The 17637-nt window shown below is 41.0% G+C and overlaps 1 protein-coding gene across 2 annotated transcripts in view; it reads left to right on the forward strand.

The window, feature by feature from the left end:
* TMEFF2 (transmembrane protein with EGF like and two follistatin like domains 2) overlaps positions 1–17637 on the forward strand; it is an 810050-nt gene that overhangs the window by 213949 nt on the left and 578464 nt on the right. The gene's annotated exons all lie outside the window — the stretch shown is intronic.

The following is a 17637-nucleotide window of genomic DNA, read 5'->3' on the forward strand; positions in this document are numbered from 1 at the left end:
GAAAAAATAAGTTGTGTAAAAGACAAATGAAGGCAGCAAAGATTGAAACAGAATCATTGCCGAAGAAAGTAGAAATAACCCAAAAATATTTTTCAAATATGGATGTAGCCAAGTTTAAAGAGGCTCTGTCACCACATTATAAGTGCCCTATCTCCTACATAAGGAGATCGGCGCTATAATGTAGGTGACAGTAATTATTTTTCTTTAGAAAAACGATCTATTTTAAACCACTTTATTAGCGATTTTTAGCTTTATGCTAATGAGTTTCTTAATGCCCAAGTGGGCGTGTTTTTACTTTCGACCAAGTGGGCGTTGTACAGAGGAGTGTATGACGCTGACCAATCAGTGTCATACACTGCTCTCCATTCATTTACACAGCAGCATCGCGTTCTTACTAGAACACAATGTGCAGCCACATACACAGACATTAACGTTAATCAAGTGTCCTGATAATGAATATACATTACCTCCAGCCTGGACGTCATGTGTGTCATGTGAATGGAGAGGAGTGCGTGACGCTGGCTGATCACTGATTGGTCAGCATCATACACTCCTCTATACAATGCCCACTTGGTCGAAAGTATAAACACGCCCAGTTGGGCATTAAGAAACTCATTAGCATAAAGCTAAAAATGGCTAATAAAGTGGTTTAAAATAGATCGTTTATCACTGTCACCTACATTACAGCGCCTATCTCCTTATGTAGGAGATACGGCACTTATAATGTGGTGACAGAGCCTCTTTAACTTGGTTCTGATAACTTGCTGCAGTGTGATATCACACAACAAAAGCCATTAAAAAAGTCAAGTTAAAGTTTTTCGGCACTGTATTTAATGCGTTAAAAGTCAAGATAAAGATGGCTACATCTATACATAAATAATAAGAAACTCAAAACTGAGTGGGCTCTCTCAAAAATAATCTGGGTATAATGGTGGAGGAGGATGAGGAAAAGTCAAAACTACTATGCGCTTTTTTCTCTACTGTATTTACACGTGAAAATCCAATGTCAGACAACATGATTAGGTATAAAGTAATACTAAGAAATGTCACCTGCTTAACCCAGCAAGAAGAGCAGCACCGCCTTAAAAACACTAAAATAAACAAATCACCGGGTCCGGATGATATACGCCCACGCGTTCTGCAGGAATTAAATACAGTGATAGACAAACCCTTATTTCTGATGTTTAAGGATTCTATCATGGCTGGGTCTGTTCCACAGGACAGGCGCATAGCAAATGTGGTGACAATATTTAGAGGGGTCAAAAAGTGAGCAGGGAAATTTTAGACCTGTAAGTTTAACCTCTATTGTGGGTAAAGTATTTGAGGGTTTTCTAAGAGTTGCTATTCTCAAGTATCTCAATGCAAATAAACTGTTAAAGCAGCCTCAGCATGGGTTTATGAGAGATCGGTCTTGTCAAACCAATCTGATTAGCTTCTATGAGGAGGTAAGTTCTAGACTGGACCTGGATGAGGCTGTGGATGTGATGTATCTATACTTTTCAAAGACGTTTGATACTCTGCCATATAAAAGGTTGGTATATAAAATGAAAATGCTGGGACAGGGGGAAATATGTGTAATTGGGTCAACAACTGGCTCAGTGATGGAAAACAGAGGGTGGTTATTAATGGTACATCATTAGAGTGAGCCACATTTACCAGTGGGGTTCCACAGGGGTCAGTATTGAAGAGGGTTTATAGAGTAAAATTTCAGTATTTGCATATGGTACTAAGCTCTGGAAAGTAATCAACACAGAGGAGGATAATGTAATACTACAGAGGGATCGGGGGACGCTGGAGGTTTGGGCAGAGAAATGGCAAATTAAGTTTAATGTGGATAAATGTAAGATTATGCACTTGGGCCGAGGAATCAGATTTTACAATTATGCATTAAATGGTAAAACACTGGGTAAAACTACTACTGAAAAAGATTTGAGGATATTGGTGAATAGTACATTTACCTTTAGCAACCAGTGCCAGGCAGCTAATACCAAGACAAATAAAATCATGGGGTGCATTAAAAGAGGGATAGATGCTTATGAGAAGAACACAATTTTGCCTCTATGATTGATTCTTTGAACAAGTTCTAGAAATTCTTGAAAAATATATTACTATTGGTTAATAGATTCTGGAGGTTGGATGTTGATCCAGGGATTTATTCTGATTTTCATATTCGGAGTCAGGGAGAAATTTTTCCTCTAATGAGGCAATTGGCATCACCCACATGGGGGTTTGCCTTCCTCTGGATTAACAAGGTAAGATCATAAATTGAACTTGATGGAGTTGTGTCTTTTTTCAACCTTATCAGCTAGGTAACTATGTAAAATTACAGAGTAGGGTTGCTGAGTGTTAAGGTGCATATTGCATAAAAGTCGCCAACACCCTGCTGACTCAATAACTGCAGAGATCCAAACCACCTATGGCATTAACATCAGCACAAAAACTGTGCACCGGGAGCTTCATGGCATGGCTTTCAATGGCCGAGCAGCTGCAAGCAGGCCTTACATTATCAAGCACAATGCCAATGGCTGGATGAAGTGGTTTAAAACACGCCATCATTGGACTCTTGGGCAGAGCAAATGTGTTCTGTGGAGTGATGAATCATGCTTCTCTATCTGGTAGTCTGATTAATTATTTTTGGTTTGGCGAATGCCAGTAGAACATTACTTGCCTGACTGCATTGTGCCAACTGTAACATTTGATTGAAGAGGTATAATGCTATGGGGTTGTTTTTCAGGGGCTGGCCTAGGCCCCTTAGCTCCAGTCAAGGGAAATCTCAATGCTTTAGCATACCAAAACATTTTGGACAATTGCATGCCTCCAACTTTGTGGGAACAGTTTGAGGAAGGTCCTTATCTGTTCCAGCATGACTGTGCCCCAGTGAACAAAGCAAGGTCCATGAAAGCATGTTTGGTGAGTTTGGCGTGGAAGAACTTGACTGGCCCACACATAGCTCTGATCTCAACCCCATTGAACACCTTTGGGATGAGCTATAACAGAGATTGTGAGCCAGGCCCTCCTGTCCAACATCAGTGTCTAACCTCACAAATGCTCTTCTGGATGAATGGGCAAAAATTACCCCAGACACATTCCACAATCTTGGATAAAGCCTTCCCAGAAGAGCGTAAGCTGTTTTAGCTGCAAAGAGGGAACTAACTCTATTTGAATGCCTGGATTTAGAATGGGACATCATAAAAGCTCCTGTAGTTGTAATGTATGTGGGTCCCAATACTTATGTCTACCAGTTAAAAGTTTGGACACACCTTTTAATTTTTCTTTTTTCTTTTTTTTAATTCTCTACGTTGCAGAATTATACTGAAGACATGATAACTAAGGAACACATATGGAATTAAGTAGTAAACAAAAAAGTGTTAAACAAACCAGAATATGTTGCATATTTCTTCAAAGTAGCCTGCTTTTGCTTTGATGACAGCTTTGCACACGCTTGGCATTCAGCTTCATGTGGTAGTCACCTGGAATGGTTTTGAAGGAGTTCTCAGAGGTGCTTAGCACTTGCTGGCTGCTTTTCCTTCACTCTGCAGTACAACTCACCCCAAACCATCTCAATTGGATACAGGCCGGATGATTGTGAAGGCCATGTCATCTGACACAGCACTCCAGCACTCTCCTTCTTGGTCAAATAGCCCTTACGTATTCTGGAGGTGTGTTTGTGGTCATTGTCCTTTTGAAAAACAAATGATGGTCTCACTAAGCGCAAACCAGATGGGATGTCATGTTGTTGCAGAATGCTGTGGTGGCTGTGCTGGTTAAGTGTTCCTTGAATTTTGAATATATCACCAACAGTGTCACCAGCAATGCACCCCTACACCATCACACCTCCTCCTTTATGCTTCACAGTGGGAACAACACATTTGAAACCATCCGCTCACCTTTTCTGCTTCTCACAAAGACATAGCAGTCGGAACCATATATAAAATTGTTACTCATCAGACCAAAGTACAGATTTTCACTGGTATAAGGTCCATTCCTTGTGTTTCTTGGCCAAAGCAATTCTCTTATTCTTCTTATTGTTCCTCAGTAGTGGCTTCTTTTCAGCAATTCAACCATAAAGGCCTGATTCTCGCAGTCTCCTCTGAACAGTTGATGTTGAGACGCGTCTGGTAACTTTATGTAGCATTTATATGGGCTCTAAACTGTAGTGCTGTTATTTTTCAATTTCTAAGGCTGGTAACCCTAATGAAATTATCCTCTGCAACAGAAGAAACTTTCGGTCTCCCTTTCCTGGGGCGGTCCTCATGAGAGCCAGTTGCATCATAGCGTTTGATGGTTTTCATGACTGCACTTGAGGATGCCTTAAATGTTCTTGAAATTTTCTAGATTGACTGACCTTCATGTCTTAATGTAATGATGGACTGCTGCTTCTCTTTACTTAGTTGAGTGGTTCTTGCCATAATGTGGATAAGAACAGTAGCTGAAAAGGGCTAAACACTGTATGGAAGTGTGTACCAATCCTACCTCTGCACAACACAACTGACGATCTCTAACACATTATGAAGGCAAGAAATTCAACGAAACCTGTTAACTGAAAACCATTCCAGGTGACTACCTCATGAAGCTGATTGAGAGCTTGCCAAGAGAGTGCAAAGCTGTCATCAAAGCAAAAGGGGGCTAGTTTGATGAATAAAATTAAAAAAACTAAATTTGGTTTGTTTAACCCCTTCCCGCCGCAGCCCTTTTTCAGATTTTTATTTTAGTTTTTTCCTTTTTTATCTTTCTGTCTATATAGTACTATGAGAGCTTGTTATTTGCGAGACGAGTTGTAGTTTTTTGTAGCACCATTTATTGTGCCATATAATGTACTAGGAAATCGGAAAAAAACTTACTTGTGGGGTAGAAAATGAAAAAAACAGCGATTCCTCCATTATTTTTTGCGCGTCGTTTTTATGGAATTCACTGTGCAATTAAAACAACATGTTAACCTTATTCTGTGGGTCAATACGATTATGGCAATACAAAATATATATAGTTTTTTCTATATTTTACTACTTTTACAAGTAAAAACTTAAGGGCAAAGCCCCACGTGGCGGAATTGCTCTGGAATTCCGCTGCGGACACTCCGCAGCGTTAATCCGCAGCGGACCCGTTTCTCCATTGCCTTCCACTGCATTTTAGTAGGGTTCGTTTAGACGATGCGGAAAATTACGCTGCGGAGCGGAGCTGCAGTGCGGAATTTGGTGTCCGCAGCATACAATGGTTGTTTCGGACGTGTGGCGGACTGGTTGCGGACTCATTGCGGAAGTTCTACATTGACTTCAATGGAGATTCTAAATTCTGCAATGAAGTCCGCAGATGTCATGTACATGTTATGTGTGCTGCGGAGCGTATTGGCTTTTTAACATGACATTTCTTCATTCTGGCTGGACCTATGTATTTCTAGGTCTACAGACAGACTGAGGAAGTCAATGGGGCTCCCGTAATTACGGGTGACTACGTGTGTGTGCACCCATAATTACGGGTGACTACGTGTGTGCACCCATAATTACGGGTGACTACGTGTGTGCACCCGTAATTATGTGAGCGTTGCTAGGCGACGTCAGTAAATAGTCACTGTCCAGGGTGTGATCAGCAGTAACTGTTTCAGCACCCTGGACAGTGAATACCGATCACAATATACATCAACCTGTAAAAAAAATAGAAGTTCATACTTACCGAGAACTCCCTGCTTCTTTCTCCAGTCCGCCTTCCCAGGATGACGTTTCAGTCTAAGTGACGGCTGCAGCCAATCACAGGCTGCAGCGGTCACATGGACTGCCGCGTCATCCAGGGTGGTCGGGCTGGATGCCGAAAGAGGGACGCGTCACCAAGACAACGGCCGGTAAGTATGAAATTCTTTTACTTTCACTAGGGAAAGTGCTGTCCCTTCTCTCTATCCTGCACTGATAGAGAGAAGGGAAGTACTTTCACCTCAATACGCAACGGCCAGTCCGCATTAATTTACTGCACATTTTGGGCAGATCCGCAACAGAATCTGCAAGGCAGATTCTGTGCAGCATTGATGCGGACAGTTGCGGAAGAAATACGCCACGTGGGGCCATGCCCTAAGTGTAAAAAAGAAAAATTATTTGGTGTCGCCGAATTCCGAGAGCCATAACTTTTTAATTTTTCCTTCGATTAAGTGATATGAGGGCTTATTTTTTACGGGATAAGCTGTAGTTTTTAATGATACCATTTTTGGGAATATGCAATGTTTTTATCACTTTTTATTTCATTTTTTGTGGGACATGAGGTGACCAAAAAATAGAGATTCTGGCGTTTACATTTTTCTTTACGTCGTTCACTGTGTGGGTTAAATAATTATATATTGTAATAGTTCAGACTTTTACGGATGGGGCGATACCAATTATGTTTATTTTTTTTTTTTTTTTACTATGCTCTAGGGGGAAAATGTGAAAAGGTTTTTTTTTTTAACTTTTAATTTCTTTATTTCTTTTTACATAAAAAAACAACTTTATTTTACTAATTTTTACTTTTTTTTATTAGTCCCCTTAGGGGACTTCAACCAGCGATCATTAGATCGCTTGCACGATATACTGCAATACTAATGTTTTGCAGTATATCGTGATTCTGACAGGCTTCTATTAAGCCATGCCGGAGGCAGCGCTTAATAGGAGCACAAAGATGGTGAATCTGGGGGCCTTCATTAGGCCCCCAGGCAGCCATAGCAACCATCACCCCACCCCCCACACGCGATTGCGTTGCGGGGGGCGCGATGAGCTGTTAGAGGGTGTCGCCCCCACTTTCTAACAATTTAAATGCTGCAGTCGCTATTGTGTTAAACGAGCCTAACTTCATCTTGTACTTTGGGAAACCTCCCAACGTACAAGATAAACGTGTTCATAGGGCTCCACTATCCCAACAGAGACAAAAAGAGTATCCTTTTGGTCTCCGTCGGGCTCCAATGATATTCCTTGATTTTGAACTTTGGAATAGCGTAGAAGACTACGCTATTCCATACTGAGGGATCCTACAAAAAAAAAGGATACCACACAAAATAAATTTTTTAACATGGAAGCCTATGTGCGACGGATGCCACAGTATGGCATCTGTCACAGGTATACGTTAAATGCATACCTCACAGATATCCCAACATCACTGTCCATATATGAAGCAAAATGAAGAAGTTATGGGCAGCACAGCAGAACTAAACCTCCAGGTCACAACAGGTGGCAGCTTCCAGGAATCCGACTTGGAGATCCCCGAGACAACAAACAGGAGCAAGAGAGAGAGGCAGCACTCCAAAATGAATTTAAAAAATCTGGTTTATTCTCTGCTGAAACGGTGCATTTTTCTACACTTATGGAAGAATAAACCAGATTTTTTTAAATCATTTTGGAGTGCTGCCTCTCTCTCTCTCTTGTTCCTGACTGTCCATGTATGGATAGTCTCATCAGAAAAAGTGCTGTAGTTCCCAGGCAGAGCTCTTACTGATGCTCTGCTTTCAGACTCCAGCGATAGGAAACTCCTGACATCACTGTCCATTTATGGAGAGTTACGACAGGAGCAGTACTGGAGTCCCGGGGCAGAGCACTAACTGATGCTCTGCTCGAGGACTCCAGCGATAGGAAACTCCTGACGTCTCTGTCCATATATGGACAGGAACGTCAGGAGCAGTGCTGGAGTCCCAGGGCAGAGTGCTAGCTGTTGCTCTGCTGGGGACTCCAGCACTTTCGAAGCTCCTGCAGTAACTGTCCATATATGGACAGTGACACCAGGAGGTATCACAGCTCTGGAGTCCCTGAGCAGAGCACTTGTAGATGCTCTGCCTCGGGACTTTGGCCCTAGGCGTTTCTCATCGTTCAAGTCCCTGAACAGAGCATCAGCTAGCGCTCCATATATGGACAGTGACTTCCAGAGTTTTCCCAGGGCCGGTCCCCGGGCGAAGTATCCCACTGTATGCTATACAGTGTGATATGTTTGGGTATTTTGTTGGAGCTATACGTCGGGGGTCTTCACGACATATACCACCGATGGAAGGTCTAAACGTGATGTGAATGGGGCTTTAATTTCATATGTGTTCTTTCAAAGTTTTGATGTCTTCAATATGAATCTACAATGTAGAAAAAAACAAACTTGGAATAAAAAGGTATGTCCAAACTTTTGACTTGTACTGTATGTGTATGAATGTCTGTATGTACATATGTGTGTATGTATAAATATATATATATATATTATATATATATATATATATATATATATATATACATATATATACATATATATATATATATATATATGTAATATAATTATATATATATGTAATATAATTATATATGATATGCATATACATACAGTTAGTTAGGTATTAATAGATATGGTTATAGTTGTATGCAAAAGTTTGGCCACCCCTTGTCAAATTGAATGTTATATTTATTTTGTGAACTGAAGTCAGCACAATCTCTGTGGAAATGAAACTTAAATTACCCTGGGGTCAGGATCACACATGGAGTTTTAATGCAGTTTTTGTTGCAGTTTTTGGCTATGTTTTTTTGAGCCAAAGCCAGATGTGGATCCAAAAGTAAGGAAAGGTCTAAAGAAAAGACAGATGCATCTGTTTTCTTTTGTGCTTACTTCTGTGTTCGGCTAAAAAAAACGGAGCCAAAAACTGTACCTAACAGTTTATTTGCTGAAATTATCATATAAAGAAATGCAAGAACAAAATCAAATCACAGATCGATAGTAGTCCAAGATCCACAATCTGATGTACTAGTATATCTTTAAATCCAGGTTTAGTTACATATTCAGAGAAAAGCTGAAGTAAATTCACTGTAAATATTGGTTAATATGTAGTTTTCCCTTGGGTTTAAATCTAAAATTCACTGTATTTCATATCACAAGGGATATATCCTATTATCACCATCTAACTATGGTTCATTAATTTATTTATTGTCATGCATGGACAAATTATGACAGCAATATGTTTTAAATACTAGTGCCTGTGCACTTTACATTGACACCATAAATGTAGTAAGATAGGTTGATGAATTTCAAGCGCTGCCTGTATGAGGCAAAATATTTTCCTATATTTTTTATTTTTTATTTCTTATATTTTTTATTATTTTTTATGTTGTATTTTTATAAAGATTTTATATTTTTATTTATTATTGTAATAATTATTTGTTAGTGCAGTCAATATGTTTGCTATTCCACTCTGTTCGCACTTCCCTATGTTGAAAAGTGGATCAGGGGATATAGCACAGATACAAGCAGGCACTATTGATTATCTATCAACTACCAGCCCTAGATGTTTCTTTACTAAATTATATGTCTAATGTAAATCATCAGGGGCTTGCAGAGTCAGAGTGTTGTAACTTCTAGCATTCTAGAATTATTCAATGTATTAAATGTTTTAAACAAGAATCGTTCGTGGCGTCGATATCATTGCCAGCCGCCATCAGCGGCTGTCAGCTCCATCTTATAAAGGTGGAGCCTCCACCCCCTTCCGGAATCACTATCAGCCACAGCCTATCAAGGGCTTCACATAGGTGCTATGTACTGCCCCATTGGAAAAGGATACAGGATAAAATACAGAATATAAAATGGAATGAAAAACCCATGATGCGAGAACACCCACACATAAATACTAAAAACCTCCTATAGAAAAAAATGCACAGGTACATACAGCAAAGTGCAAGTGCCTGAACAATAAATGCAGCAGCCCTATATTGACAAGTGTCAAGTTAGAGAAAACAATTGAACTAGACATGCACAAAAATGAGGACAGAATACAGACAAAAAAAGGGGGACCCTGACCTCCAACATGTGTTTTCGCCACCTGCTTCGTCAAATATGTTTATTATCTCCATGATAACTGGGTAAGAAGTAGGTATGTTATCCAGAAAAAGTATAATATCGTCCACATACAAATATACATTATTCTTGCTACCAACCGGACCAAATCCAGTTATTCTATCATCACCTATGACTTCAATAGCCAGAGGCTTGATAAAAATAGAAAAAAGAAGCGGCAATAGAGGTCACCCCTGTCTAGTACACAGCTCAACGCCAAAACTGTCAGATGAGATACAGATAGAACATTTTGGAGAAAAAAAGGAAAAGTACACCTTGTCAACTGTGAAGCATGGGTGTTTGTATTATGCTTTTGGATTGTCTTGCAGCCAGTGACTCTGGAGATATTGTGCGGATAGAGGGGCAAATAGATCCTAGTAAATATCAACAAATCCCGGAATGCAATATGTGATTTCTGCCAAAGACATTGTTACTAGGTATTGACTCCAGATATGCAAACTTGTGTACTTGCCAGATGGTATTTTATTTCACATTTTTATAGAAACACAGTTTCAACACTGTTTCTTTTTTTTAGAACTCTATTTAATTTTAACATAGAGAGACTAAGTATACCTATGACAGTGTCCACCTTTGTCTTGCTCATCGAAAGTCCCAGTGGTGAGATCTCCAGCGATCAGTGTTTTATGATGACTCCCCCCGGTCATAAAGCATTTTTGTAGAAACAACCCTGTGGGTATGTTCACACGCTAGCTGGCGTTTTTACGGCTGAAATGACAAACTGTTTTCAGGAGAAAACAGCTGCCTCGTTTCAGCCGTAAAAGCTCCTCCTCGTATTATGCGAGGCGTCTGTGACGCTCGTAAATCTTGAGCTGCTCTTCATTGAGTTCAATGAAGAACGGCTCAAATTACGTTGCAAAGAAGTGCCCTGCAAACGACGATGCGTAAATTACTGGTCGTCTGCACAGTACGTCGGCAAACCCATTCAAATTAATGGGTAGATGTTTGCCGACGTATTGTAGCCCTATTTTCAGGCGTAAAACGAGGCATAATACGCCTCGTTTACACCTGAAAATAGGTCGTGTGAACCCAGCCTGTAAGTTAATGACATAATATTTCCTGTATTGATCCAAAGAAAGACAAAAACAAAAATCCCAATAAGATAGTTTACAATTTTTCCTATTATAGGGTCCAAAAAAGATGACAATCAAATATAATATTGTTATCACTACCCATGTAAATAAGTAGAGATACAATCCCTGTTCTCATTGCCAAAGACAACATCAGAATCAAATTATTTGTCCTTTCAAATGGACTTTAAGTTATCAATTTATCTTTAATTACATTTTTTTCCAATAACTGCATTGCCAGAACAATTTTCGTTGTCAGACCAAACATTTCATTTTAACAGTTACATATTCAGGCATGTGCTTTACTTTCTTATGATTTTACAAAATGAAACATTTGTTTTTTCAGATTGTACTTTTAAAAATCTATGTTAGGCCTTCTTGGAAAAAAGACAGACACATGTTTTCTATTCCATTGTTAACGGAATTCTTAGTCCCTGGGATCATATATCATATAGAAATCAAATGAGCAGTGTGTGTTTTTATGGAGTGTTCTCCTAAAAGAGCATCCTTTTTCTTCACCCCTAATTTAATACAATTGGTAGTTGGTTTTCCCAAGAAATTTTCCAAGTTGTGAAATGCACTATATCAAACTGTTAAAGAGCATGTAAACACACTTATATAATATATTTATTATAGACTATATAAAACTAGTTTAAATTTAATACATGAAATGACCTACTATACATCAATTACACAGAGTGCCCATGTGTTAACGCAGTAATCCACTATGAACAACTTCTGATCAGCGGCTGCTTTCCCAGACAATTAATGTATAACTGGGTGTCCTGCTGCTGAGACACTGCAAGAGAAATTAAGCATTACATGGCATTTATCGAGCACGCAGTTTTAAGGGTAAATACTACTAGACAGGAGCATCGTTATGAGGAGCAGAAGAAGCAATTGCACACAACATTTTTAATATCGTTTTCTTTGTGGGTAATATATTGAAAGTTATATAAAAAAAATTAGGTTTCTTGTCAGTTATGCAAATCATTTTGTTACTTCTGTTAAAATGTTAGAATGTACTGTTACTGGAATTTTTGAAAAAAAAACTTGTTTATTTAAAAACATTTTTTTTAAAGTGCAAAGTTAGAAAGGGGTAGAAGACGTTTGTTAAAAGAAGCAATTGACTGGGGTATGGCTAGCGCACTGACAGAGATGGCCGCATGAGAGAGAGCTCCTGCCAGAGCAAAATCTATCTGCAGCAATCTGACTTTTATACGGCTCCCTTTAGCCCTGCTTCTCTACCAATGTGAGGCACAGACATCCTGGCCCACTTTCTGATATTCATCGCTGTGGCACCGGAGCGGTGACCGTGTGGGGCCCGGACACCACGGTCTTCATCATTCTGGAGCATTCCTCTTCTGCTAACTGGCTCCCCTACCCCTCTACTACAGACATCGGGTGCACTAGTGCTTTTTACTGCTCATCTGGTATACCGGACGAACTTCAGGCATTACTTCACTGCTTCTACCTTGGAGGAGACCACCGCATTACCTCACTGCTTCTACCTTGGAGGAGAACGCTGACTGAGCGACGGCCTACTACGCAGCCGGGGCCTAAATTTCTGAACATGTGTCACGTTCTAGCATAGTGGCGCTAGCAATATCTGTTCGGAGGACCCAGGAAGATCTGCAAATCGTGAGTGGTGAACTGCACATTGTTTACCGCTGAATATATAGTCGGAGATAATCTCTATATAAATGTCTGAGCATAGTTTTAATTTTTCAGGAAGCCCCAACACTTTCTACCACCTTAGATTATCCCGAGTGCAATTCGTACACTACTTTGAGGCTTGAGGCCTAATTTTTACTTCGACTGCTAGCACAATGGCCCGAAAATAAACTGAACTGATGGACTGAGGTAAGACATAGCAGATATCCTACATTTAACAACTATTCTGCAATATAGCAAGGACATTCCATATATACACCGTGTTCCAAATTATTATGCACATTGAATTTAAGTCTCATAAATATTTAATTATTCGTTTTTCAATTAAACTCATGGATGGTATTGTGTCTTAGGGCTCTTTGGATCATTGTAATCAATCTCAGACACCTGTGATAATTAGTTTGCCAGGTGTGCCCAACAAAGGAAAACTACTTAAGAAGGACGTTTCACATTATTAAGCAGGCCACAGGTTTCAAGCAATATGGGAAAGAAAAAGGTTTCTCTCTGCTGCCGAAAAGCGTGAAATAGTGCAATACCTTGGACAAGGTATGAAAACATTGGATATTTCAAGAAAACTTAAGCGTGATCATCGTACTGTGAAAACATTTGTGGCTGACTCAGAGCACAGACGGGTTCGTTCAGATAAAGGCATAATGAGGAAGGTTTCTGGCAGACAAATTAATAGGATTAGGAGAGCACCTGCTAAAATGTCATTGCAAAGCAGCAAGCAGGTATTTGAAGCCGCTGGTGCCTCTGGAGTCCCGTGAACCTCAAGGTGTAGGATCTTCTCCAGAGGTTTGCAAGTGTACATAAAGCTATTATTCGGCCACCCCTAAACAATGCTCACAAGCATAAACGGTTGCAGTGGGCTCAGAAATACATGAAGACTAATTTTCAAACCGTGTTGTTTACTGATGAGTGCCGTGCAACACTGGATGGTCCAGATGGATGAAGTAGTGGATGGTTGGTGAATGGCCACCTGGTCCCAACAAGCAAGGAGGTGGTGGAGTCATGTTTTTGGCTGGAATCATGGGAAGAGAGCTGGTAGGCCCCTTTAGGGTCCCCGACGGTGTGAAAATGACCTCTGCAAAGTACGTAGAGTTTATGACTGACCACTTTCTTCCGTGGTACAAAAAGAAGAACCATGCCTTCCGTAGCAAAATTATGTTCATGCATGATAATGCACCATCTCATGCTGCAAAGAATACCTCTGTGTCATTGGCTGCTATGGGCATAAAAGGAGAGAAACTTATGATGTGGCCCCCCATGTTTCCATGACCTCAACCCTATTGAGAACCTATGAGGGTGGGAGGCAGTTCACATCAAAACAGAAGCTCTGGGAGGCTATTCTGACATCTTGCAAAGATATTCAAGCAGAAACTGTCCAAATACTCACAAATTCAATGGATGCAAGAATTGTGAAGGTGATATCAAAGAAGGGGTCCTATGTTAACATGTAACTTGGCCTGTTAAGTTTTTTTTATTGAAAAAGCTTTTGATTTGTGTAAATATGACCTCCTGATGCTGCAAATTCAACAAATTACCATTTTAGTTCTCTTTACAACCTTTAAAATGTTTTGATCTCTGTTGTGCATAATAATTTGAAACAGTGCATTTTGAGTTTTTTACTTCTAAAAAAATAATCTGTTATCATTAGGAGATTTGTTCAATAAAATTAGCATTATACGCCAACGGTTGATGGCTTGAAGATTATACTGACTATATTTGCATCGACTATTTAGGAAAATCAGCGAAAAATAAAATTTGCATAATCATTTGGAATGCGGTGTATCACTGCTCAACGCAAAATAGTCAAACGTAGCAAAGATGAGGGTTGGGGCACTCCTAAACAGCAGAAAAAAGGGTAATCGGATATAGACAAATTTATGAGGAAGAGGTCCCCTCCCTCAAAGAGAGACCCTTATAATGCTCCGCCGGCCTCTTCCCAACAATCAGAACACATGGAATAATCTTGTGACAACTCAGGAGAGGAGGGTGCGAGAGGAGCTGGTTCCATGATACACTTGTCACAACATGTCATGCAAAAGATAATAGAAAATGCACTTAAACCTGTCATGAAAGAACTAAAGGACATTAAACAAGAAATTAGTCAGATGCATGGTTGAATAGACACACTGGAAGAGAATCAAGCTTTCCTTTCGGCATATGGGTCCTCCACAAGGATGGCCCTGGAAAGCTGTCAAGTTGAAGATCAGGATAACAGGGGAAGGAGTAAGAACACTTTGTTTGAAACGCGTTAGCAGTAACACGTCCTGAAAATTCACTGAAGTGATAAATGAGTAAAATGTATAATTTTTATTTCATAGCTATCTAAAAACAGGGGTACAATCACCACTGTGAAAAGCCCAACCGTGTAATAAAAACGTATTAAACAGAATACTCCCAGTCCTAGTTCGTTTGCGAACCCTTAATGACTGGGTATGTAAACAGAGATATCAAAATATGGAATCAGCGTATAACATTGGTAAAGCAGTGGTTTGGACCCTCGTTCACACAGGAGCCTGCGTTAACCGCACCAGATTCTCCCAATGTACAGATGCACAACAATGCCACTGCCCCCTACGCAAGATTCCCTCACTTCACCCGACCCTACGTGTTTCTATACTTATCATCAGGGGTCTGTCAGTCTGGCCAGGATGCCAGCGATATATCTTCAGCAGCAGATATTCTACTGCACAACACGGAAGCATGCACGCATAGATGCCGCTGACAAAAGCGCAGAGCGCACAAAAGATTCAGGCGGATAGTAGACGTTCTGCTAACCCCCGGTTTGTCGTCGGGGATTTGGTCTGGTTGTCGTCTAGGAACCTGCGCCTTAAGGTCCCGTCCAGGAAGTTTGCTCCCCAATTTATTGGACCTTATAAGATCATTGAAGTCCTCAACCCTGTATCCTTCCGTCTGGAGCTGCCCCCATCCTTTCGCATACATGACGTCTTCCATGCCTCCCTCCTTAAACGCTGCTCCCCGTCCTGGTCCCCCTCGAGGAAACCTCCTGTTCCCGTTCTCACCCCTGAGGGGGTGGAATTCGAGGTGGCCAAGATTATGGACAGTAGGATGGTCCAGGGCTCCCTCCAGTACCTGGTCCATTGGAGAGGATACGGGCCGGAGGAGAGGACTTGGGAACCTGCCCGTGATGTTCACGCTGGGGTATTGATCAGGAGGTTCCACCTTCTCTTCCCTACTAAACCGGGTCCTCTTAGTAAGGGTCCGGTGGCCCCTCATAAAAGGGGGAGTACTGTTAGGGATCTGCCAGGTACTACGTCTAGGTATACTCCTGGGTTTAATCAATCCACACCTGAGGCCAGACCTGTTTGACTGACACCATCTCCGACCAACCAGGGTGGCAGGCTCAGGAGTGGGAGAGCCTATCGCGGCCTGGTCAGTCAGAGTTAGCTCCGCCCCCTGTCCTTTATTACCTGCCGTGTTCTCCTCCTCAGTGCTTGTAATTCTTCTGGATTCCTGGCCCCACTGCTGCTTGCTCCAGCCTGCTTCTGCTGTGCTTCTGCCTTGCTGCAGTTCCGCTTAACCTGCTTTGCTTTGTCTCTGGCTTGCTTCCTCCTCCGTGCTCACTTGGGTATACTCCACTTCTTCCTGGTCCGGACTACTCATTCACCACTCCGTTTCCTCGCGGCGTTCCGTGGGCTACTGCCCCTTCCCTTGCGTGCTCCCTGTTTGTTCTCCCGTGCACTTAGACAGCGTAGGGACCGCCGCCCAGTTGTACCCCGTCGCCTAGGGCGGGTCGTTGCAAGTAGGCAGGGACAGGGCGGTGGGTAGATTAGGGCTCACTTTCCCTTCACCTCCTTCCTGCCATTACAATATTATGAAACCCTCTATAATCTTAGAGGCCAGGAGTCTGGAGAGGCCTCTATTCAGAGGACCACTTCAATTAACACTTTCCTAGAGAAATTGCAACTATCCTGCCTTAAGAAAACCCAGCAATAGTTGTTTACCCAACCATTTTCTCTCTCGGAGTTAGAAGTAGCCCTGAAAGATGCTCCATAGGGGAAAAGCCGGCCAGGATGGCCTCTCGGATGCATATTATAACATTTTTAAAGACCAGTTATTGCCATATATGCTTCACACGTTTAACTCACTCTCTGGTACTATAGGGTTTCCCAAACAAACCTTGGAGGCTCATATTTCAATTCTTTCCATGGACGGTAAAGACCATGCCCTTTGTAGCAACTATCGCCCCATATCGCTCCTAAATGTGGATGTAAAATTATATGCTAAACTTATAGCTAATAGATTGAAGACACTTTTACCAGACTTGATACACCCAGAGCAAGGGGGTTTTGCAACACAGAGAGAAGGAAGGGATAACACTCTAAGAGTATTACATTTAGTACAATACGCCCGTAAGAAAAAAATACCACTAGCTTATCCACTGATGCTTAAAAGGCGTTTGACTGGGTAGACTGGATGTTTATGTTTATTGCTCTTCAGAAATATGGAATACCCGCTGTAGGGCAGATAATGGCTTTTATATACATGCCCCTCGGCGAGAGTAAGAGTTAATGGTAATTTGTCTCCAAGCTTCAACATAACTAATGGAACGAGACAGGGCTGTCTGCTGTACCGTTGTTTGTTCTAACGATTGAGACTTTGATACAGAGTATACGTCAAGATGACCAAATAGTGGGGATTAAAGTGAGGGACCAGATACACCATACTGCAGCCTTTGCGGATGATCTGCTTATACTGACCACAAATCCTAATAGATCTTTTTCAGCTCTCCCCAAACTATTCGATTATTTTAATGGTATATCCAACTTTAAGATAAATCCCACTAAATCAATTGCGCTCAACATATCATGCCCTAGACAGATGTTGACAGCTGTCCAGGAGACGTCACAATATTCCTGGTCTTCTACCACTATAAAATATTTAGGTTTGCAAATATCTTCCTCTCCAGACTCCTGGTTTTCTCTTAACTATGTACCTTTGCTGTCTAACATTAAAAATATACTGAGTGATTAGAACATGCCTTATATATCTTGGATAGGGAGGTGTAATCTACCAAAGATGATAATTATCCCCAAAATGACTT

This window comes from Rhinoderma darwinii, chromosome 6 (assembly GCF_050947455.1).
Source record: "Rhinoderma darwinii isolate aRhiDar2 chromosome 6, aRhiDar2.hap1, whole genome shotgun sequence".
NCBI lineage: Eukaryota > Metazoa > Chordata > Amphibia > Anura > Rhinodermatidae > Rhinoderma > Rhinoderma darwinii.